General features: G+C 42.9%; 1 protein-coding gene across 13 annotated transcripts in view; it reads left to right on the forward strand.

Annotated features, from left to right (window-relative positions):
• MEIS1 (Meis homeobox 1) overlaps nt 1-22959 on the forward strand; it is a 109763-nt gene that overhangs the window by 28133 nt on the left and 58671 nt on the right. The window lies entirely within an intron of this gene.

Genomic DNA, 22959 nt, shown 5'->3' on the forward strand with positions numbered 1-22959 from the left:
AGCTTGGTACGATTGAAGTGGCACATACCACAAATAATGAGTGTTGTCTCAGATGCTCCCATGTCTAAAATACTGAAGTTCTGGGTTTTTCTGAGAAGCTGCTTAAATGCTTCATATTTTTTCCGAAGAGACCAACTGCGGTGGATTTAGTGTTAATTTAATGCAATTACAATTTTAAAAAGATCCTTAATCTGAATATAAAAGAGAGTGTGTTATTGAAGTTAACTCTGAACTCACAATAGGTATATACTTTTAAATCTGGTTTTATGATCATGTTTCATTCAAGTGCTGTTAGACAACAAAGGAATTGTGTTTCCAAAAAAAGGTTGAGCAGTACTGATTAGCATTGCAAAGTCTGCATTTAACAAGATTAGTTTTTGAACTAAACCAGTATATTTTAATTTTTTATGTGCATGGACCTAACGTACATGGTGAATAACATCTCTTTATAGAATTTTAAGTATTTGAGACACTTTATTGTTTAAAGAAAAGTTGCTGACTTCATCGCAAGTATAGCCTAGTAAAAATGGGGCCTGGAATAGTAAACTGTTGCAGAGCTGAGGCAGAAACTGGTAACCTTCTGACCTCTGACTTTTACTGGAAAATGATATGCAACATAAATTCAGGGGGCCTTTTTTCTTTCAAGTATGTATACGTATATATTCTAGTGGTGCTGTTCACAATGCTATAGTTGAAGTGGTGTCAATATGTTCATTAGAGGCCCTTGCTTGCAGAGCAAACTTTAAATCCCTGAGGTTTTTTTTTAAGGGTGAAAAAGCTGCTGCTAAAATAAGCTTTGAACTAAAACATGGTGTTTGAAGGGGTTTGTTGTACTCGGATAGGGCCTATCTTTTATTAGATGGATGTGCGCATGTTTATGTGTATATGTGTGTGGACAGAACATCTAGAGGATGGCTTGCCAGCATGTTCCTGAACATCTTAGGCACTTTGGAAATCAAGTTTCTCAGTTCCTGGTGTACTTTTTAAGGTTCTCAGGCTTCATTTTCTCCTAAAATGGCATTTTGTTTGTCCAGAGCACCAGTCGTGTCTGATGTTTTATCATTGCCGTCCTAGTCTGCTCCTAGCAAGGTGCACGCTGTAACCTTGGTCAGGAAGGGTTTTTGGAAGACATTAGTGATTTTTAAAGTTCAAGTCCTATTAAATACCCACAGAAAGACTTGTTGGTGGTGCTTCAGCTGGTTCTGAAACTTTTACCGAAATCCTCCAGTAATGTTTATTGAGGCTGGAATCACTGCCAGCACTTGATAGGTGGTCTTTCATGAAGAAGACTCATTGCATTAAAACTTCAGGAAAAGGGCACAAAAGCAGGGATTTGCTAACTGGGAGCTCTCAGGTCAAGCTTGGGAAAGGCGTTTTGGAAAGGAGACCCTGCCCGGTGGGTCTCCGTTACTGAAACTTGCCTTCAGGCCACTTGCCACCTATGGGAATGGTGTTTTTTTGAGGAATGGGGATGCGGGAAGGGTAGTGGTGGTCTTGCTGAGCCTTGCTTTATGTTTTGTTTGCTCAAAGCCCCCCGAAGGCTGAGATTATTGGGGAATTTCAGTTGTTTAAGCACACCCATGCTTGTACACCTTGTGTAAAATAAAAGTGTAATTTTAGCCTTCCCACATGGGAAAGAAGTAAAATACCATGATCCCAAATGACAAAAGGGAAAAGGAGAAAAAGATAGCAAATACCCATCCTCTTCCCCAACCACATTTAAGTTCAAAGTGCCGTGATTCGGAGTTTTTGTTCTGTAGCCTGATGTGGTCAAACTTCTGTGGCAGCACCATGGTCAAACTCAGGTGTTCACCTGTGCTGGATGGTTTTCCTGGCAGCAGAAGTGGCCAGTGTGGCCGTGCTGCTGCGCTGGGGTGGCAGCAAGAGGTTCAGGACCTGCACGTTCGTGCTTGTGAGCACAGGAGTTAACTCGAGATGCACGCCTTGTGTGACATATATTCAGTATATTATGGGCTTCCCTATTTTTAGGAGTTTGTAAAAGTTCCTTTTGGTTCCATCTGTCAAGAGCGCGTTTGCCATTTAAAAGAACAAATCTAATCACCAGAAATATAACCCTCTGAAACTGTCTATTTTTAGGGTGTTCCCACAATCAGCTTCTGCTGTTGGGGTAGGTAAGAGCACCTTCTGTGCTGGGCTTCCAGCCTGGCTGAAGGTACCACAAGGATGCGAGTGTGAACTTTTCCTTTTCAGAGAGGCACACAGTCTGGAAAGCTTAAGCCTCTTACCAAGAGTTCACTCCCTTAGTCCTTAACCCAGACCATGTTAAGGTCTGGTTTTGGACTTCTTAGAAATTTTTCTTCTTTATGTGATTCCTCGCTGTTTTTAATCCTCCAAAAGTGCATTTTTTTACCTACTTATGTCCCTATGCACTATATATATTGAATGATTAACTTTGAAAACAGGAGAGGTGCTCTTTCCTCTGAACATTTGCAAACTTTTTTTAACATTAAAATTTATTTACTTAGGAAATAGTAAGGACTCCCAGCTGCTTCAATCTATTGTAGAAATCTGTATTTAACTGCTAGGGAGCTGTTCTGGGGTCTCGTGCTACTGAACAGCGGGATATGTTATTGCATAGCACGTTGACACAACCTCTTATAAAGGCCCAGTATTGTGTCATCGTAGGGGATGGTTCTAGTACAGGAATGCAGAATAATATTATGAAAAAGTTTTGTAGGCTGTTTTCCCATTGCTCTGAACTTATCGTGAAGGGCCTTTGGAGGTCTGTCTCCAAATAGTGTAAAGAGATCTGAATTTACAGAGTGGAGAAATAACTTGCTAAATTCTATTAAAAAAAAACAAAATACAAAAAAAAAGAGAGAAGCAAGTTCTTAGGTACAGGGAAGTGATGCTGAGCTCATAATAAAGCTGTTTTATCTTATTGCGTATTCTAATTTCAGAAGATTCCTGTTTGCGGTATTAATAGATCTATTTTGTTTGTTTTTCAAATAGTCAGGCAAGGGTGCTGCTGAACAAAGCCCTTGTACAGTCACTTGTAATCCAGAGTTGGGCTCTTTAATTCCCATGTTTAGTTCTCTTACACAGCTTAAAAGCAGAAGAAAATAAATCCATCAGTGTCTCCTACTCATGCATATTGTTTCTTTCCCATTTTTTTGTGCAAGCCTCAGCCTGGCTTCAAAACATTTTTTTAACCTCCAAATAATTGTTGCTCTTCCAAGCTGGGAGTATAAAGCAGCTATATTTCTTTATAAAAATGTATCAATGGCTGCAATGTGTTTGGGTTTTGTTTTCTTGTTTGTTTTTTCAGGCTTTTGTAGAAGTTTGGGCAACCTATAGGCAAAAAGGCAATCGCGTTTGTTATTGCCGGGAATCTCAAGGCAGTTGTTTGGAGGCTGCGAAGGCAGGCGGCAGAGCCAGGCGGAGGGGGAGAGAAGGGCCACATTATGTTCCAGATGACTGAGCAAGGATTTATATACCGGCTTGCCTAATTTTTTTTTTATTTTTATTTATTTTTTTTTTAACATGGGAGAAGAAAAGTAATAAGAGCGGGGAGGCGAGGCATTTGAAGCGGTCAGATGGCCGATGACTAATGGGATAGGTGGGCAGGAGCCCGCGGATTGGGTGTCTTAATGAGCACATTTCGCACCGAGTTTGGGCTGCAGTTCCCCTTCACCTTTGCCCTTTATTGACCGAACTGACACTTCATTTTTCACATACTTCCAATTATGGCTGAGCTTAAGTGTTGCCCTGCCTCCTTTCTTTCTTGCCCATGGACGGCTCGAGAGTGGCTGAGGCCACAGAAGATATTTTAATTTGAAAAACTACCATAGCAAGGCAGGTTTAGGGTGTAACCTGAAACTGCTGTCACTTTGCAGTTTCTACAATGAAAATAAAAGTTTTAATGTTTCTTGTTTAGGGCTTTTTTCCCCACCTTCTCAGTAGCGAGGCAGGGGATTGCGCTGGGTTGATGAGGGGTGTTTTCCTTGGGTTCAGTCCTTTTTGGCAGTACAGGTGCTGTGGGTGGGAGTCACCCAGGTAAAGAGATAAACCCAAGTAAAAAGTGGTGCTGTGCTTGAACGGCGGGTCCTTGTTCCCTCTCAACGTGGTGTCTTCTCAGGGGGCTTCTTGTGGTGCAGTGCCCTATGATGTACTTTGCCTAATGCTCTCCTTACGGAAAAGCAAAACATGATTGTGCCTGCACTGCTCAAGCCTTAGACCCGTGTGAATTTGTTGGGTTTGGTAATATGTAGTGCATGAATTTAGGGCAAGGCCCGTTTTTAGAATGACTGAAGATGCTGGTGGGAGAGGCAGGTATGATGGATGGATGGACAAATCTCCAGCCTGTGGCCTGTACCGGGAGAGCCATGATATATGTGCCACAGCCCAAGCCTGTGTGCATTTCCACATTGGCTTTTACATGCAGAATCCTTCCAGGGCGGAAACGTCTGTTTGCTTTTGCAGGGCTTTGGGGGTTTTGGAGCATGCGGTTTTCCTACCAAATGTGAATTCTGTCGGAAATACTTGGACTAAGTTGCGCTCGCATGGGGTGGGTGGGTTTAAGAACAAAATAGCTGCTGTTAGACCTTAACTTCCCAGCAGCACCACTGGATTTTGCAGCGTGGCTTTTGCTACCGGCTCTGCCACGTGAAGTTTATGTGAGTAATGAGTGGGCATGTCACCTGCGTGCCAACGGTGATTGCTTTGCATTTAGATACACAGAGAGTATATCAACAACCGTTTACATCCAAACAGAGGCCCCTAAACCACAGAAGTATTTATCTCAAAAAAAAAAAAAAAGTATGAAGTACTACCTACTTTATTATGTAGCCCTCTGGCATAGTAATGGCATGGCATATTTTTACTATAATATGGTAATAAAAGAATATGTAAAAGGCAGACAAAGGTACTGTCTTTTCACTAAGGTGACCCCTGTTACCAAGTAACTGCTTTACTTATGAGCTTATTAAAAACTCAAAAAAAATGAGCTTTTCATACTTCACAGGCATTGATGTGAAAATGAGCTGTCCTGCGAGTAGTTTTCTTGATCATTTTTAGAACAATTGATTAGCCAAAGAGCTGCTGTCATTAGTTGACATTGACTGATAGCAATTTGTCACAAGCTCCGAAGGTCAGCCAGGCAGTGTAAGCTTCAGCTTGTCTTTGATTGACCTTTTCTGATGCCATTATCATGCGATCGGTTAGACTGGATGTGACCCTCGATTGGAAAAGACAGGGCATTAGTCAACAGGGGCTGCTCCCGTTATTTTTTCTGGTGCTTTATGTATTGCGAATCCTGAATTAAGTGTAATAGGCTTGTTTGGAAATGGAGCAGTATCAGTTTTCTTGCCAAGGCTCTGCCATCCACTTTTCTCTCCTTGCTTTTCCATCAAGTGGGCAGCTCTTGGTTCGCTTTAAATCAGTGTGAGCACCTGTGCCTCTTCCTTTGATGTGAGATACAAGATATGAAACAACCCCATATTTATTTGAAACCCTTCGTGTAGGTGTGTATTCTTCAGCAGCACCAGCATTAATTATTTTTATCTCCCCAGAATCATGTTTTATTTTTTAACAGTGATTGAGTAGTTGAGGATTATGCTCATAACAACATGATGTCAATTTATCATTCTGCTCTAAAGCCGGAGGGCGTGAAACTGTTTCTTTCCTCCTTCTGGTTGGGTATTTTTTTTTGTTTTGGTCTCATCAGCCAGATTCAGCTGTTAAAGTTAGATTTCGGCAGCCTTAAGGCTCCATGTCTTAACTAGGCAGGGTTATGCTTCCAGTATGGTGCATGGGAGAGAGTCCTCACTTGGAAGCGAGTATCTGTCGTGATTTGAGCATCAATCTATTCCCGGTGTCAGGATTTGTTTTAATTGTTCACATTAGCTCCAAACGTCTGTTATTACCAGGCGTTTCTCTTTTCGATTTGGCAAAGCTAACTTAAATACTTATAAATGTTGCTTGTTTTGCCTAAATTGTGGGTAACGCAGTCATAAACGAATTCTTTTCCTTGTAAAAAACCTTCCTTCCTCCCATTTGCCTTTCAGGGGAAACCTGAATTTCTCCATCTAAGTACCAACTTGTTTTTCAGGTCAACCCCCAGAGATAATAAGCAGTTCAAAACCAGCAGAACCATTTCAGCACGGTTTAATGTGACTTTCAGTCTTTGCTTAGGAAAAGCTTCCAGCCAGGAGAGGAGCAGAGAGGCGATCACGTCAGGAGGCAGATCCCTCAGGCTGCAGCTATTGCCATCCTTGGCAGAGTGAAAGGAGGGGAAAAAGACTTTGGGAACTGTTTACCTTTAAAGTGGCTATGGAAATACAAATATTCCTGACTTCTCGGGCTGTCTGTAATCAAGCAGCAAAATTCATGTGCTGGAGTCTTTTTTTTTTCTTTTTCTTGGCAAGTTTTTCTAAACTGAGAAATGTCTATCCCATTAAACATCTGTGTGACTGTAGGCAAGTCTATGTATACATAGATGTGTATGTAAGAACATGGCCCTGACCCTGAACCGAGCGTCCTGTCAGCAGTACAGGGCTTTTGCAGGCCCCAAAGTGTGTCTGCGTGGCCCCAGATGTGTTACTGAGGACGAGATATTGAATATGCCGAGCAGGAAACAGTGGTGGAAAATACCACATCGTTTAATCACAGCGTGGACCATTACCTAAAAACTCAGGTGTAGAACTGAAGGGCATCTTACTTTCCTCCTTGGTTGGGGTGACGAGAGGTTTGGTTGCAAGTAGTTGTAGAAATAGATTTGAAGTTTTTGGTGTCCAAGATACCTCTTTTTAGCAGTACCTGAATCTTGTGTTTTGAAGATCCCTGATATGATTTGATTTAGAAAAAAAATGTTGCTTTGTATGTGTTTGTTTGTTGTTGGGTTTTTTGTTTGTTTGTGGGGGGTTTGTTGTTGTTTTGTTTGGTTGGTTTGCTTTTCCCCTATACACCCTGGGCACGCTTCTTTGGCTTGCAGTAGCTCATTGAAACCAATGAGTTTTCCATGTGGCCCATATGTTTTCCATCTTGGAGGCATCAGCCCGATTCCCCTTTGCCTCTCCAGGTCGTGGTGGCTTCAGCTGAGCCTTTTGCTCTCTGATGCGGGCAGAGTGCGACTTTCAGGTGTGCATTGTTAACCTCTTTAAATCAGAGGTTAAAAAAGCAGATTCGTGTTCCTGAGGTGGCCTCCACTTTTGAGAAACATTCTATTGCAATGAGTATAAACCTGTAAACACACAGTGTTCCTGGATTAGTGATGCAACAGGGTGTGCCGTCAGGCTGCTTGGCCTAAAACATTATCCTACCTCTCATATTTAAAGCTGAGAGGGGGAAGAAAAATAAAGATTACTAAGAACTAAGACTGGAAGAGAAGTCTTTAAAATTATTAGTTGGGCATGGAGAAAGCAGGTGCTTATCCTATAACACAAGAACGAAGAGTAGGTATTCACCCAGTTGCATGGCACAGGGGCTTTCCAGAGCGTTAGCAGGTTTAAAGCAAACAAAAATGGTTTATGTGTTGGGTTAAATTTACTGCTGCAGTGTGCTGTGGAGGTCAGCAGGGGACAAAAAGAGATTAGACCAATTCATGGAAAAATAGGTCCTTCTGTAGCTATTAAAAAACCCCTGGTTCAGATGGAACCTCTGGTGGAGGAAGCTGCTCAAGTGCTGATTGTCAAGCATGGCACAGCCGCTCTGTGTAACCCCCCTTTCTGCTTGCGTTTCCTCAACATCGTTATTGCTCCTGGGAGAGACCAACACAAGATCAAGCTACTTGGACTGATCTCCTCTGGTTTAAATATAGATATATATATAAAATATTCAATATTATTAAATATATAAATATATAAATTATTAAAAATACATATTTTTTAAATTCAGAAAATAAGATACTGGATTTTTTATTGACACTATTTTTGATGGCTCTTGCTAATGCTGGCATGCATTTGTTAGGAAGAAAGTAGACATAGTTTGTATTTTCTCGCCCTTATTACCCCGGTGGTGGGAATAGTTTGACACTATTCATTCAAATTTGACAGGTGATTGCTTCTGTAAATGAATGCACTCCAGTCATAATTGTTGCAACAGAATTGTTTGATTACCTGGCAGTAGCCTCTTCCTCTCTGATAGCTTTTGGATCACCTGTTTGCTGAGAGCATTTGACAGTCCTCATGTTTATTACCCAATTGAATGTCAGTAGCAATTGCAGCTAAAGATAAACGAAAATGCAAGTACTTGTTGACCTTGACTTTTTTCCACAAGATATTGGACTTGATGGCTCTATTGCTGTTGAACTGATAAGAGTTATAAACAGTAGTTGAAGGAAAATGTTTTATTCCCAGAGGAAAATACCATGCTGCTGTGGGAAATGGCATCTGACTAGTGCTCTTTGCCAAATTTGCTTGGTTCACCTTCTTTTAGGCTGTGGGAAAATAAAATACAAATTTTCCCTTTTATGACTTTAATATCTCTGCAAACATGAATTCCTGCGCTCTCTGTAAAGTTTTGTTGGCAGACTGCGCCAATAACATACAGCGAGCGCGAGACTTCGCCATGTTTTATGATGTGCTATAATGAGGATTCACAATTCTTCCTCGTTTTCAGGCTGATTTGATAATTACAGGGAGGGAGCAGAGCTTTCTTCTCCTATTCCATGGGAGGCTTAATATGTCTATAAGCAGCAAAGATTGGGAAATATCTGGCTGCAGGCGCGTGTTGCCGGAGCAGGGCCGCACTGTGGGAGGGTGGCCTGGGGATGAAGACAAAGTTATAGCAAGGATGGAGGGACAATACTTTGGTAGGTCTTGCTTCCACCTGCTTTTCTGGGCAGGGTCCCAGATAGGTTTCCTGACAGTCTTTTTGAGAGGAGGGGTCCAGCTCAGTGTCACACATCCCACCTGCATCTGGGGAATGGGAGGGATCAGCCTTCTGCTCCAGCAGATCTTGCTGCTAAACTCCCTCTGATATACATATATGTATATATATGTATATATATCTTCTTCATTTCTAATCTTGCTCCTATATGAAACCAGAAGGGAAGACTTCAGTGGAAACAGCAACAGGCAATAGGCTTTGAGATCTTCCAGGATGAAAGTCATTGTATAAAAATAACGTGTAAAGAGGACAAAAGACCATGGAATTATATTATTTAAAACATAAGTCCTTGTCTCAGCAACTGCTCTGATAAACTCCATACAGTATTGCAGGAGCTTGTTAAAGCACTGAAATGCAGGATTAAGTGGTGCTGTAAGAGTTAGCAGAGTCAGACTAGTAATCTTATTGCATTGTATTTTTTTTTAGGTAAGATTAAGCCGGCATTACATTATATGTTTGTGGGCGAGGGGGCATTCTTTAAGGGATTAATTAATAGGATCAACGCTGTAAGATGCTGATGTCATTTTTTTCTAAGCACATTGATGCACGCAGGCTTTTATTTATTTTATTTTTTAATTTAAATTCATGAATGAGATGCGGACCTCCTCTGGGTGATGGGGGCAGCCCCTGTGGCTTGCAGCGGAGCCACCTGTCACTGTATAATTCATCGGGGACTGCTTCTCGCTGGCCTGGTGACCCAGTAGTTGGAGCCAGGCGAAATACCAGAGGGAGAAGCCTGATGTCTCTTCTCCCCAAGCTGGTAGGGGATCGCGGGGCTGTGACTAAGCAAATGCCTGATGCTGCTCTGGCACGTCTTTGAGGGTGTCATTGGTAAAACCGTCTGAGCTCCCTGGCTTCTCTCTTTAGCCACGATGCCTCCTGCCTTTAGCCTTTGCATCTTGCCTTTGGCACGCTTGGGCTTTTAGCTGGTAGGGCTCAGGAGGTGGGAAGAGGACACAGGAGAGCCTGGCCGGGCCCGTGCCATGGGAGCGATGTCACGTCAGGGCGAGCACTGTCACCTCAGGGCCCTGTGCCACCCCCGGCACTCTGCGCCCTGGGAACTTCCTCATCGCCAGATGGTATCTCTGGCATTTAATAGTCATAGATTATATACATATATATATATATATGTATTTATATGTCTTATTTTCTTCCTCATGAGAGTTGAAAATCTCACACAGAGTTTGCAGGCAGTTTTTTGTGGTTTCTCTTGGCAGAATCATAATGTGGAGGTCTTGGAAAGAACTATAATGTAAGTAAATAAAAATATAGTAGGGACAGCCTTTTCAACTTTGTTTTTCTATGGCTGATCCTGTGCCACAAGACAGTGGTGGCCCTTGCAACCCCAATACTGTGTGTCATCTCAGGGCTGTAAATGTATCTTTTGTAGAAGAGGAGGAGAAAACTTACTAGGAGGCACAGGTTATGTCCTCAGAAAAGACCTGAAGGTGGTGGACGTAACCTAACTGATTCTTAAATCTTCCCCCAGCTCTCTGAATAGCAGTTAGTGTCACACGGATGCATGCTAAAAATATTCTGGAGTCTGTAGCATCCCGATGGACTTCAGAAGAAGTCATATCTTAGCACTCTCTGGCCAGCAACTGAAGGTCATGGAAGCAAGGCTTGTAGGGTGGAGAATCTTTTGTTGCTCTCATGGCTGTGCCAAGAGGATCTGCTCCCTCCCTGGCACTGCACGGGGGGAGAAACCCCACCGTGGTGCTCTGGCTTGGGTTATAGCCCCTGCACTTCTGCATTGACTGCCTTTGTAAAGCAGCGGGGTCGAAATGTTATACTCGTGCCGTACTCCTCTTCCTTTCCCCATCTCTTACTTATCCTCTGCTGTCCCAGGCTGTGGTGGTGAAGATGCCCTGGGAGAGGCTTTGGCACAGGATTCTGCCTATTTTCTTTTTTTCTGTATCTGTCTGGAGTGACCCATGCAAATTCTGTGTGAAGCCAGCTGTGTAAAAACAAGAATAGTAGTAATATTAATTCAGTATAAATATCAGATGGACTTGGTCCATGCTATAGTTTTGTGACGGGCTGTAGGTAATGCAGGAGTTTGTTTTGCCAGTTGGTGAGCAGACTGAGCCACAAAATCTTCAAACATCAGTGTATAAATAATCGTAGTTTGTGTGTATGTTTGTTGGTATACATGCTTGGATGTGACTACCTTCCTATTTTGTGAACCTGGCAAAAAAGGTGGTAAAATAACCACCCTTGTGAAGTACAGGGCTTTTTCAGGACCTTTCCTATTCCCTTTAGAAAGAGCGTTGTGCTAAATTCCTTGGTGTTACAGCTACAAGCATCAAATTAGCAAGCGGTGCTAACATCAGTGTCTCACCACTTATTTAATCCAGCTAAAAAAGCCCCTGAGGTGGCCGCAAATTTACCAGATTGAAAAGCGGAGTGGCGAGCAGAGAGGGCTGGCATAGCCACATAGTGAGGAAATGCAGAGCTGGTCACTTAGTTTAATTTAATCCAAATAAAGGTAGTGACTTGGTTGAATTTAATCCCAACAAAGTAACCAGCTAACACTCTGCAGCTGCAGCAGGAGGAGCATGTTCTTCACCATGATTAATTGTATGGTATCACTGAAGAGCCAGGTATGCACAGTTATGCAATTTCGCAGCATGGCTTTACATATATAATGTTTTAATATAAATTAGAATTGCCTCATAGAGACAAATTGAAATTCTCTCTGTTACTAATACACAAATTTTATTTACTGTTGCAGTTGGTGAAACAACTGTATTAAACTTAAAAGTAGCTCTCAAGTTGATAAATGCCAACTTGATACTAAGCATATTATGCTCAGTTAAAATTAGCAATCAATTTACTTGAATATTGGAGGTTAGCCAGGGATAGATCTGAAGTTGTATTAGGTATATCGTACTGGTCTGAATACATCATACACTGTTGCAAGAGCATTGTGCTAATTTTAGCTTACAAAGAGGATGAAGATAAACTGCCTGCTGCTAGTTTGCCATATGCTATCCTGGTGATAATATTCAAGTAGAAAATACTCTGCAGAGAGCCTTATTGTTTCAGTAAAAGAAAAGTGGAAAAGAGTTAAGCAAATTTCTGCTCCGTAAATGTATACAAAATAATGACATAAAACAAATCTCAAATGCAGGTAGATGAGATCTGTGAAATTTGTTTTGGTTTTATTTGCTTTCATGGGAGTCGAGAATTTGTTTTAGTGTATATTTGATCCAATTGTATTCATTTCTCACATGTAAATCTTAAAATCAATCTAAATAAATATCGATCTTCATTCTGGTAGGCAAAAATATAGTCCGATTTGCTCCTCACTAGTTAAGCCTCCCATCCTTCAAGTTTAGTGCAGGAATAAAGTCTCTGCTGAGCTGTTTTTTTCAGGAGCTTTTGCTTTGTTTATTTAAAAGCACAAAACATGTTCCAGTTTCCATATGGGGAGGATTTGGCTTCTGCAGCTTCACCAAGAAGCATTTGCCTTCTCCATCTGCACCCACGGCCGGGAGAGGGGTGTGTGGGGAGGGAGTGTCCCGGCCCCTAAGGGCTTGGGAGGGCTGGGGGGAAGCTTTGCATTAGCAAGTGGTGAAAAGCTTGACCTTCTGCTGACCCGGGTCAAGCAAACCCCCTGCCGAAGAGTCCCATTTGGACAAGGATACCTGTGGGGTGAGGGAGGAGATAAAGGAAGGGGGAGGAAGATAAAGTAATCCCATTGACCTGGGAACTTCTCAGATATTACAAGCGAGGGGACAGCAGTAATAATAAAAGAGTGGCAATATTTGCCTGCCCCCTGTATCTGTGTAATGTCATTTCCAAAGGGCTGTAGTATATAATAGTAAATGTGCTTTCAAGTATCAGATCAATCTATTGAAGCGATGGGGAAGGCTGGATGCTCTGATCTGGCTGGTGCTGGAGAGTGTAATACAATCCTTGTCGCAGCAGAGAGAATTGTATAAATGGACAAAGATCCACTGATTACATCTTTTGCTAAAGTGTTAAGTAAAAGATGTGGCTGTAAGAGATGGCCAGTCTTCTATTGTCCCATCTTCTGACCTGCTTCTATAGGGGTTTTCACAAGAACAAATAGCAATTACCAAAATAAAAGCAAGCAGTGTGGCCGGTCCGTATCATGGTGGGACACATGCTCTTGAGTCAGTGTGGGCAGGAAGCTTGACAGGTCTGTCCCTTACCATTGCCATTGCATCTTTATCTCTCCAGTGCATTGTTTGCCACTGAGTGCTTGAAATTCCAGTTTCCAAGTAAAAGCTTCCTGTTTCTTGCATTTACATTCAGTTTGGTAAGACATAAATTTAGTTATCTATCAAGGAGGGCTTTTTTTTTCCTCTCCAGTAAGGCAAAATAGGAAGAAGAAATTAATTCTGATTTGATGATAAGAGGTAGAGTTTTGCATTTTCCCAGATTCTCAGTGGCAGGAAGCGTGAGGTTGTGTCCTCACGATAAGGTGATGGATGGGAGCTAAATTCAGCCTTTCCATCCTGAGTAATTTTAGAAGGGGCCCCGAAGTCCAGATCTTGTTTAGAAACAGAGATGGGCACATTCAGCCTTCATTAGCCATCATTTCCTTGTGATAGCCTCACTGCTCATAAGTTTTTACTGTTCTGTGCAGTATTCAAAGCTAATAGTGCGCATATTCTTGTAGTCATCTCAATCCTGAATTTCCCTCCAGAGGGTTTCTGTTTCTCTCTGGAGGGGCTCAGGGGGGACTAATTGCCTTGCTCAGACACTGGGCTTGGCAGCCTGACTTCAATGCTTAGAGTGAGGAGGGATGAATCTGTGCTAAAACTCGTTGTTTCTTGAGGAAGGAAATGTTTGGTCTGCATGGGGAAGCAGAATAAAGCATGTGGTACTGCTGGGGAGTGGGTGCAGGTGTTGTGTGTTGGTGAGGCTGTGTCCTCTGCAGCTCCCGAGCATCTCATGGAACTCATTGTCTTTAGTGACCAGTATCAGTAATCTGAAGTGTTCAAAAACCTTGATGTGCCTAGACAAAAATATATATATTTAATATTACTCATGGTGGGTGCAGTGTCTGTATGCCTATGCCTAGCTCTCGGGAGGCCAGTTTTCAAGCTTTCTCTGCCATTGGGAGGTCTCTTGCTTCATGTGTGGTTTTGGTTGAAGGTTTTCACATGACTCTGAGAGCTGGGGATTTAAACGTAAAACCTGACAGGCAGGCTTGTGAGACTTGGTAGCAAGGGTCTGCTTAACTTTCAACTAAACAGCATTGGAGTCTTTCATGAGATGAAAGGCTCCATGAACGAAGCCTTGAAACAGAATTTGTGGCCGAGTTGATGTGGGGATGGCCACTTTCAAGCAACTCGGGGCTTTGTTGTGCTGTTTGGGTACAGGGTCCATTGTCTGCTGGCATGGCAGCTGCTGGGACTTCTCTCCATGTACCTTCCTTGTCTGCTTTTAAATGTAAAACCAGAGTTCAACTTACTTCCACTCCAAACTAACAAGATGCACATTTGGTCCATTTAAGCACACTAATATGCATTCAAAAAGGCTCATTTGTCTGCTTCATTTTGTGGTCATATTTGTAGCAATCCTCACTAGCAGATGAGGTGGAGGGGGTTTTAAAAATATTTTTAATGCAGAATATTGAACCCGCATTTTCATATTCAAGTCCACTTTGGATGATGTCCTGAAAAATATCTCTGGATTGTGCACCATGACCCCTCTGTGCTCCAGAAACGTTAAATTCAGGTCTTGCTTCCTTGCGAGGCTGCAAGTGCAAAGCCTGGGGATGGTGCTGGGTTTCAAGCGTGGGAGCTTTGCAGGCACAAAGGGAGGGCAGGCTGCTGGCAGCGGCGGTGTGAGCTTATTTTCATCCAGCTCCTTGTCAGCATGCCTCATCTGGGATTTTGAGGGCTGGCTCTCCAGGGTAAATCCTGGGAAGGGAGCTGAGTGAGGTGCTTCCAGGGATGTCCCAGCGGAGGCTTCCTCGAGAGCTGTTCTGCTTGCCCCGGAGGAGTCATAACCTGTACAGATCTCTGCAGCACCTCAGAAAGCTGGGCTTTCCAGCATGTTTGTTGACTGCTTTGAGACTTCAGCCTCCTTATTTATATCTCTCCCTGTGCCATGGGGCGTAGAAACTCATCTTTGAGCTAATGTGTATGGCACACGCCATCGTGAGCCTCTCCTAGCATGAGGTTCATGTGCAACCTCAGATGTGCAGAAGCCTTCTGGGCTGGTGAGAGGGGAGCGTAAAGGAGATCTTCCACGTGGTCTTACAGGCAAGAGCGTATTGTCCTCTCCAGGTCTATGTAGCACAGGAAGTTACATGTGAATATGAGGAGAAACTTCTTTGAGGTGCCAGAGCCCTGGAACAGGCTGCCCAGAGAGGCTGTGGAGTCTCCTTCTCTGGAGACATTCAAACCCACCTGGACACATTCCTGTGTGATCTGCTCTGGTGAACCTGCTTTAGCAGGTGGGTTGGACTGGATGATCTCCAGAGGTCCCTTCCAACCCCAACCATCCTGTGATTTTTCCTTGTTCAGGTCACTGCTGAGATCATATTCTTTGCAAATATGGTGGTTATGCCAAAATCTTTTCTGTAGAAACTGGTAAATAGAGTGTGGGTAAGAATGCTTTTTAGCCGAACTTTTAAATTCAACCAGCGATTATAAATGAAAATCACTGCCTTCCCTCCTGATCTGCCTAAGCCACTTCACCATGCAGGTGAAGCTGGTCAGGCAGTTAAAATAAATGACAAAACTCAAAGTTGCCTTTCGTAGAAAACGGCAGTGTGATTAGCATTGGTTCAGAGGCTGGCATTGTTGGCGACTGTTCGGATAATTGGCAGATATTTGTGAAAGCATTTCCTAGTCTCAAGAGAATCGCCACTTTTGGCACCAGTGATTATTGCTGAAGCATTATGATGAGAAAGAGTGCAGGCCTGTGGCTGGAGACTTCTTTTTCTGCCTGAGAACCCTTGGTGACCCAGTCTTGAGACACTTGCCTCCAGGTTGTCGGTGGTCAGCCATACAGCAAAAGTTGTGTACAGATGAAACAAGCAGTTCACAAACAGTCAGAAAATGGCGTTTCCATTTTGCCCAACATGTGATGAGTTTATTAGAAGACACTGTCACTAGGAGTGATGGTGAAAATTGGAAATAGTATTTACTAGGGTTTGACTGTTACAAGATAATTTGAATATGGGCTTGCAAGTATTTTCTTTCTTTTTTATCCATGTTTGGGTGTGTGTCTGTATATGTATTACAAAGCTTCATCAAAATAGTCTGCTGATGTTTTGCCTGCCTTTATCAAGATGCAGCATGAAGGGACCTCTCAGATTCATATTTTAAGGGATGTTATTTTGACCTCAAAAAATGATACTTCCTTAGCCAGTGCCAGAAAGCCCTTTCTGTGGTTTCAGTCCTCGTTTCTTTAGCAATTAAGAATCAGGTGGCATCAGAATAGCAAGTGATTCTAATAGCCACTTTAGCCACCTCCGTCATGCAGAGCCTCGGAGCGCTGTGGTGTGACCTCAAGTGACCAGATGCAAAAACCAGTGCAACTCTTGAACGGAAAGGTCTGCATCATCCAAACTGTGCTGACTCTTGTCCAAGAACACACTGTTTACCTGTTTCTTCCAAACTGGTCAATTTTTTGCAAGACTAAAATGTGTTGGCTGTTTTTTTTCTGGCTAATCTCAGTACAACTTGTCTGGTTTTAGTGAAGCTGCTCCTCGCTTACATATGGATGTACAATAAGGATCATGTTTTCTGTTTAGGTAATCAGAGCTGAACCTTCCCACTATCAGTCTGTGTATTCCCCCTCCTTTGTGTCTGAAGATACTTTTATATTCATCTACAAATATTCAAAATATTCAGGCTGACCACTTCAATCAAAAGCAACAAATCTTACCAGTTAATTCCAAAATACATCTTGATGAAGGTAATGGTTGAAAATACATTTCCATGAGTACGAAGCAGCCAAGCTTCTGTCTGGCCCTCGAGATGTGTACCTAGATCTTAATGGAGGATAGGGTTTTCCTTATCCCAATAAACAGATTTTGTCTGGGGAGTTAAGAGGCTGAAAGAGAGAATGTATTTGCCCAATGCTAAATAAAAGGCTATTTATGCCTAATACATTGGCAGAATTATTCCAGAGTAACTCAGCCATGAGAAAATATGATCCTTGTGTCACTGCCAAGGTCAGAGAGACCTATGGTGATCTGCAGAGTAAGTTCAGGTCGCCCAAGTTAAATCTGCCTAGGGGCTGACTTAGCTCACACACCGCATTTTTTCCAAGATTTATAAAAGCAAACATCTTCTATAGATGAAGGCAGGGCTAAGAGTGTGGTCAGCTCTCTCCTTTGAGCCAAGGTCTCCTGTTTTTCCCATCTCCTTTCCAGGTCGTTCCTTCCATTTCCTTTCCGTTCTTCTCTTTTCCGAGCATTTACAGGGTGCTCAGAAAAGTCAGCCTTTTCCTTAGCATGGCAACCAGGGCCTATAAAACCCTTCTAGTTGATACTGCACATGCAGGAAAGGCAGGGGGACATCTCTGGTGTTTGTCCAGGAGCAGCGCTGGCTGTCTGCATGTGCGCAGAGTGTCCTTGCACACAGAACTCATCAGTTGAGATGCATGGCTTCAAAGTTGGAGCAAGAAAGATGGGGTACACGGTAGAAATATTTTCCGTGGCAACCTCAGCTGAGTGGGTACCATCTGAGCAACAGGATGTTTGCAGAAGGTGAAGCTGGTGACCACGTAGGCACCATCAGGCTGCCCCAGGAGCAGACAGATGAGTGTTGGGCAGATGAGAGTCCTTTTCCATCACCGGTGGGTGGAAGGGGTGAAACAGGGTCTTTAGCTCTTCCAACAAGGATGAGGTTGCTTCAGCAGAAAAGCAAGGTTATTTTTCTGTGTGGTGTATACCTGCCTATGAGAAGCTGATGGCCTGTGGTTTTTAGCCTGCGGTTTTCTTTAACTTCCTTGGTTACTCGTTCATGTCATTTAAAGTACATCAAAATACTAAAAGCAGGCAGGTTTTGCTTTCTATCCATTTCTGCTGCTGTTGCTATTAGAGATAGTGACCAATGCTGTTAATTGAAAAAGAAACATCAGAAATCTTTTTGGCTTGCTTTTTGAAGGCTGTTCGTGTTTTCTTTAGTTTTTATTTTTAAGACACTGGATGGCTTTTTGCTATGACCAAGCTTTGCTTTGAGCTTTCTGTGGGATTTTGGTTAAACACTCTTTTTGCAAAGGAGTGGAGGCAGAGATGAATTTGAAATAGCTGAGTTACTGCCTTGCCATCCTTCATCTGTCTCGCAGTGGTTTCCCAACTTCGATGCCACTAAGTGTAGTGACATAAATAATATTCAATTTCTGGAGTGCACCAGATGTTTTTTTCCTTTTCCTCCCATCGGTTTGCCTATTCAGGGTAATCCCAGGTAGCTGATTTCTAGGAATATGTAGTGATGGAAGATAGAGGTGAAAATAAGCCACTTGTGCACCTGTAGGTGATATTCAGGGGAAGCTTTTAAGTGTCCAGCATGATCTGACTTTGCTTTCACCTTCGATGCATGTTTAGGACCCTCTGACATCTGTTTGTTCCTGGATGATTTGCATTTGGGTTTGTTGTTTGTTTGCTTTCATTTGGAAAAAAACAAACCACCCTAGCTTATAACTGTGCTGTAAAGCAAACAGCAAAACACCCGAAGCTGTGATAGAAAGCGGTAGGAAACAAAAAACATGGCAGTTGCATGAATACATTAAGCTGGAGCCAAAGGGGACACGCTAACTTAGTGGGACTGAAGTGTCTGAAAAGGCTGTCAGTGCCTGCGTGCCCCTGGGGTGAACCGTGAAGGGAGCTCAGCTTCGCTGCTGAGCCTGGTGGCCGGTGCCCGACCACGTGGAGCAAGGTCAAGATCACCTCCGCATCAGTGTTATTTCACCAAAGGGCTCTCTGAGCCCTCTGAGTTCCCAGGCTCTGCCACAGGGGCTGGATTCATGGCAGCTGCCTGGATATGTGGGGTTTATACCCCAACCTGCCCATGGTGCCACCTCAGCTCCCCGCACCCAAGGCGTGTTAGCGGAACAGAGAAAGTAGATTCCATTTTTTTGTGGGGGGAAGTGTTTGTAGCAGAAAGGGAATTAGTGGCCTTAGCACCATGGTGGTCATTGCTTGATCCCTCCTAGCCATGTAGAGCAAGGGAAGTCTGGGCAGAGCAAGCAGCCCTGTTCTTCAGCAACTCCTGCTGTGTCCTACCCAAACTGCGGCTTTCTCACCGCGGTTTGCATAGATGAGCCTGAGTGAAGTTTGCACTGGCTACCGCTAGTGGTTGTGCTTTGACTGGTGCAGAATGAGACCCATGGGTGCCCTTCATCTCCAGCACTGTGTTCTACCAGGTGCTGCCCATGTTGAGATGCAGGAAGGGTGTTGGGAGATGATTTCTGGAAGCAGCCCTGTCCTGCTCACCCTGCCGAGCAGCGGACAGCAGGAACCGTGCAAGTGGCAGCAACGTGCCTGCCCGCTGGCTGCCAGAGCTGACACCACTGCGCCTTTGCTCTAAAGCCCGACTTCAGGTTTGTTTTTCCCATTGTGGCCTTTTTAAAGCGCCACCTCATCAGAGCAGATTTGCCTTTTGTGTTGGAGAGGGACAGTCAAGTGGAAGAAAATTTTGTGTGAGCTTGGCTCTGTCAAATCTACTTATCTCCTTTTGGCTTCTGCATCTCCTTCCTGAGAAGCAGCCTCCCACTATTGTCACAGGTCCTCCAGAGCAACTGGCTTTTGCTGGAAGAACAACAGCCATGGATTTAAGGCAGCAAGGAGCAGTGAAGACAGCATAAGGAAAAAAAAAAACATTATTTATTCTGTCTATGCCCTTCCCTTAAAAGGTCTGACAGAGTGCTGCTTATTTTGTCAATAAGGTAGTTTTTTCTGAGCTGGTTACTTGTGTGGTAACGTGTGCTTTTGTGGCTGGAGAGCAAAGCAAGTTTCTTCTGAGCATCCCAGGCAGTGCTAGGGCAAGGTGACGGGAGGAAACTCCCTGTACAGTACAAATACTGTCCATTCAGTCATGATTGCAAATATTTATAACACTTGCTTAGAAAAGAGGAGGATAAGTGTTTTGCGTCCGACTCCTGTCCAGTTCATGTGAAGTCCAGGTGCTGGAGGATTCCCATGTCCCTGTTATTCTACCCTGCTTTGCCCAGTAGTTTAGGCCACCACACAGGTACCTAATTTCCATCAGACCTCGAAGACACCTTTTAGAAATGGTTCTTCTAGGTGGATGCTGCTGTGCCTCTTCTCTGCCCTCCTTTCCACAGCTGTGAGAGACAGGGTCCTGCATTGGGAATCACCAGGCTGCCTCAGAGGGGTTTTTCAGATTAACCTGCCATAAAAAGTCAAAACTGTCTTCCTCTTGTTTTAAGTGTAAAGAAATAATGGATTTGAGCCTTATGTTCAAAGCCAGGTGTCTTTTTGTCAACTGCCTAATCAAGAGGTTTCAGTGGCTATGTTTTCCTGGAGTAATGGGTACAGCAAGTGGATCTTTATAAGGTTGTGTGAGATGATGGGTATTTATTTGAAGCATAGGCAGTGGCAGCTGAGATGTTGTTACTGTCAAAAGAGGAAAGATAGATGGGGTGGGGGGTGATTTATACTCATTCCTTTTAATTTTGCCTTTTGTAGTTGCAAAGTGACCACTGTGTGTGGGGAAATAGAGTATGTGGTGCTTCCATGGCATGCAAAGTGAAGTTTAATATTAGTTTTCTTTCAATTGTGTCTTCATTTTTGTTGTCAGATGTTACTGATGGACTAGGGACAAGGAAAATAATAATTCATTGGTTTTGATACTTCTTCAGAATGAGTGACAGGAGTAGAAAAAAAAAAATGCATCAACAAGAACTTTTTCACTTGACACAAACCACATGAGAACTTCCAATTGGAAATATCTCATGGACTTGGTAGGTCATGAATCTTGACTTGCCTGAGCCACATCTAGACTAATTCTCTCCTGTTCATTATGGTTATATGACTCCTGTGACAGATGGGATCCAGCCCTACAAAAGAGGATTTAGGGTAAACAGAGTCTGAACTGTAGTTCAGACTCCAACTTGGGCCAGCATTGGTTATTCCTAAAGTAACCCAAAATATAATGCTTTAGTTTGGTTCAACAGTCCTAGGCATTTTATTTTGTCTTGTCTAACAATTATTTTTATTTATATATATATATATATACATATATATAAGAACCTAATTTTGAATGATTTGGACAGTGTCAAGGGTTTGGTGCATATTTTCTGTTGTACAATGTGAAATCTACAGCATCGTCTCCTCTGGAGCAGGCATGTAGGCAGGGCCCAAGGCAATTTAGCTGTGTTTAGGGAAGGAAGCCTACTTAAATGCGCCACTGGAATAAACTGTTTCTACAGATAATGGCGTCCCTTAGTTTATACCTAATATGCTTCTGATCTTTGCTTTGAGCCTCTTCTAGCTGCTTGTGCTCAGTCCAAGAGTCAAGTGTCTCAGGAGCTGGATAAACATAATGATAGTCAGTTTTTAAGGAGCTATAGAGGTTTACAGAAGTTGACCTTGTGGCCATTTGGGGTATTAGTTTGGTGTATTTCCCCCATGGCAGAGCAGTCCTGTGTTCCTGCTGCTTCTTGTGCTTCTGCTTTGAAAGGGAGTAAGACCGACTCAATCTAATGGTGGATCTACCTGTGTCTCAGCTGTATGCAGTTAACTTCTCATGGAGGACGCAACTGGTGGGACCCATAGCTGGGAGGGCCAGCACTTCAGCAGCAGTTGGGAGAGAATACGTTTCAAACAAAGACCTATATTTGAACAAATTGAGAGAATGACTGGAAAACAGCTTTCCTCAAGAAGTGGTAGAATCATCCTGCTGGCTTTTAGGTTAGGGAAAAAAACAACTGTTATAAAGCTTTTTACCATTCTTGGTTAAAGCAGGATGTTTTTCTGTTTAACCAGATACTTTTCTGTAGGGTATTTGCTTCCAACTGCTTAAAGTAAACTTCTGTTGCTGGCAGCAGAAAGTTGTTTGCTTCCCATACAGTGAATTGCTTTCTTTTGAATATTTCATTGGGCACATAGATGCACAGCTTCAGAAATATCGCACAACTTACCCATAATAGTGAAGTTTCCTGAGCCCCATCAAGAAGTGCTGTATTGTACAGAAGAGGTTTCCTTCATTTCAGCTGTAAAAAGCTGCCAAACAAATGAAAATGAGTAAATTCTGTGGGGTTTCCCCCCCATTCATCAATGCTGTTTTTACTCTTTGCGTAGACAGCTAATTTGCTCATTGCTTGCCTGAAGGGAATTTGAGTCAAAAAGGAGGATTGAGTTACTAGAAGAAGGTGTTCCTGTCTCTAAAGAGCAAAGTACAATGATTCAAGAAGAAAACTTTGAAAATTTGTCAAATGCCAGAGTGTAATTTATGCTTGTCCAGGTTACTTCATCTATTAATATTTGTGTAGAATGTTTTTGCAACTGTTTCCTTTAGTATCTTGTAAATATGGATGCTATCTGTGGTTGACAACGTCCTACTGTTTATGTCATGGTCTGGATCCTTGCATCAAACATACACTGCATCTGCTTAAGAGATGCGTGCAAACTCAAACACGTGGTAGTTGTTCCTTGCTAATGCTCACTTTCAACCTTGTTGTTCCTCATTAACTTTTTATTATTAAGTATATTTGAGAGGCATTTTTCATTGAAGAATAAGAAAAGAACAAAAACAGCCCCGCATCAACATCATGTTTCAGATTCACAAGCAGACTACATCACTATTGTAAATCATTTTTGGGGCTGTCCTGTAGGCCATTCAATGTGCTGAGATGATTGCCATTGACCTCAGGAACTCCTGGGTTCGGGACTTGTGTCAGCTCTGTCAAACCATGGGTCCAAGCTAATAGAGAATGTTTTTCCCGATAAACAAATTGCACAGTTACTTTAAGCTTTCTGAAGGACCATTTTGCTTGTAGCCCCGTTGTCAGCTCATGTGCCTTGCCTGGGCACTGGCACTTTGAGAGCAGTCCAGGTCCGGCTAATGTTACATGTGAATATATAAGTGCATGTACGTGTGTAAATTTTAAAATCATGTATTTTGTGGAAATCTTTTAACTGATGGGCCTTTT

Source organism: Columba livia, chromosome 3, assembly GCF_036013475.1.
Source record: "Columba livia isolate bColLiv1 breed racing homer chromosome 3, bColLiv1.pat.W.v2, whole genome shotgun sequence".
NCBI classification, from domain to species: domain Eukaryota; kingdom Metazoa; phylum Chordata; class Aves; order Columbiformes; family Columbidae; genus Columba; species Columba livia.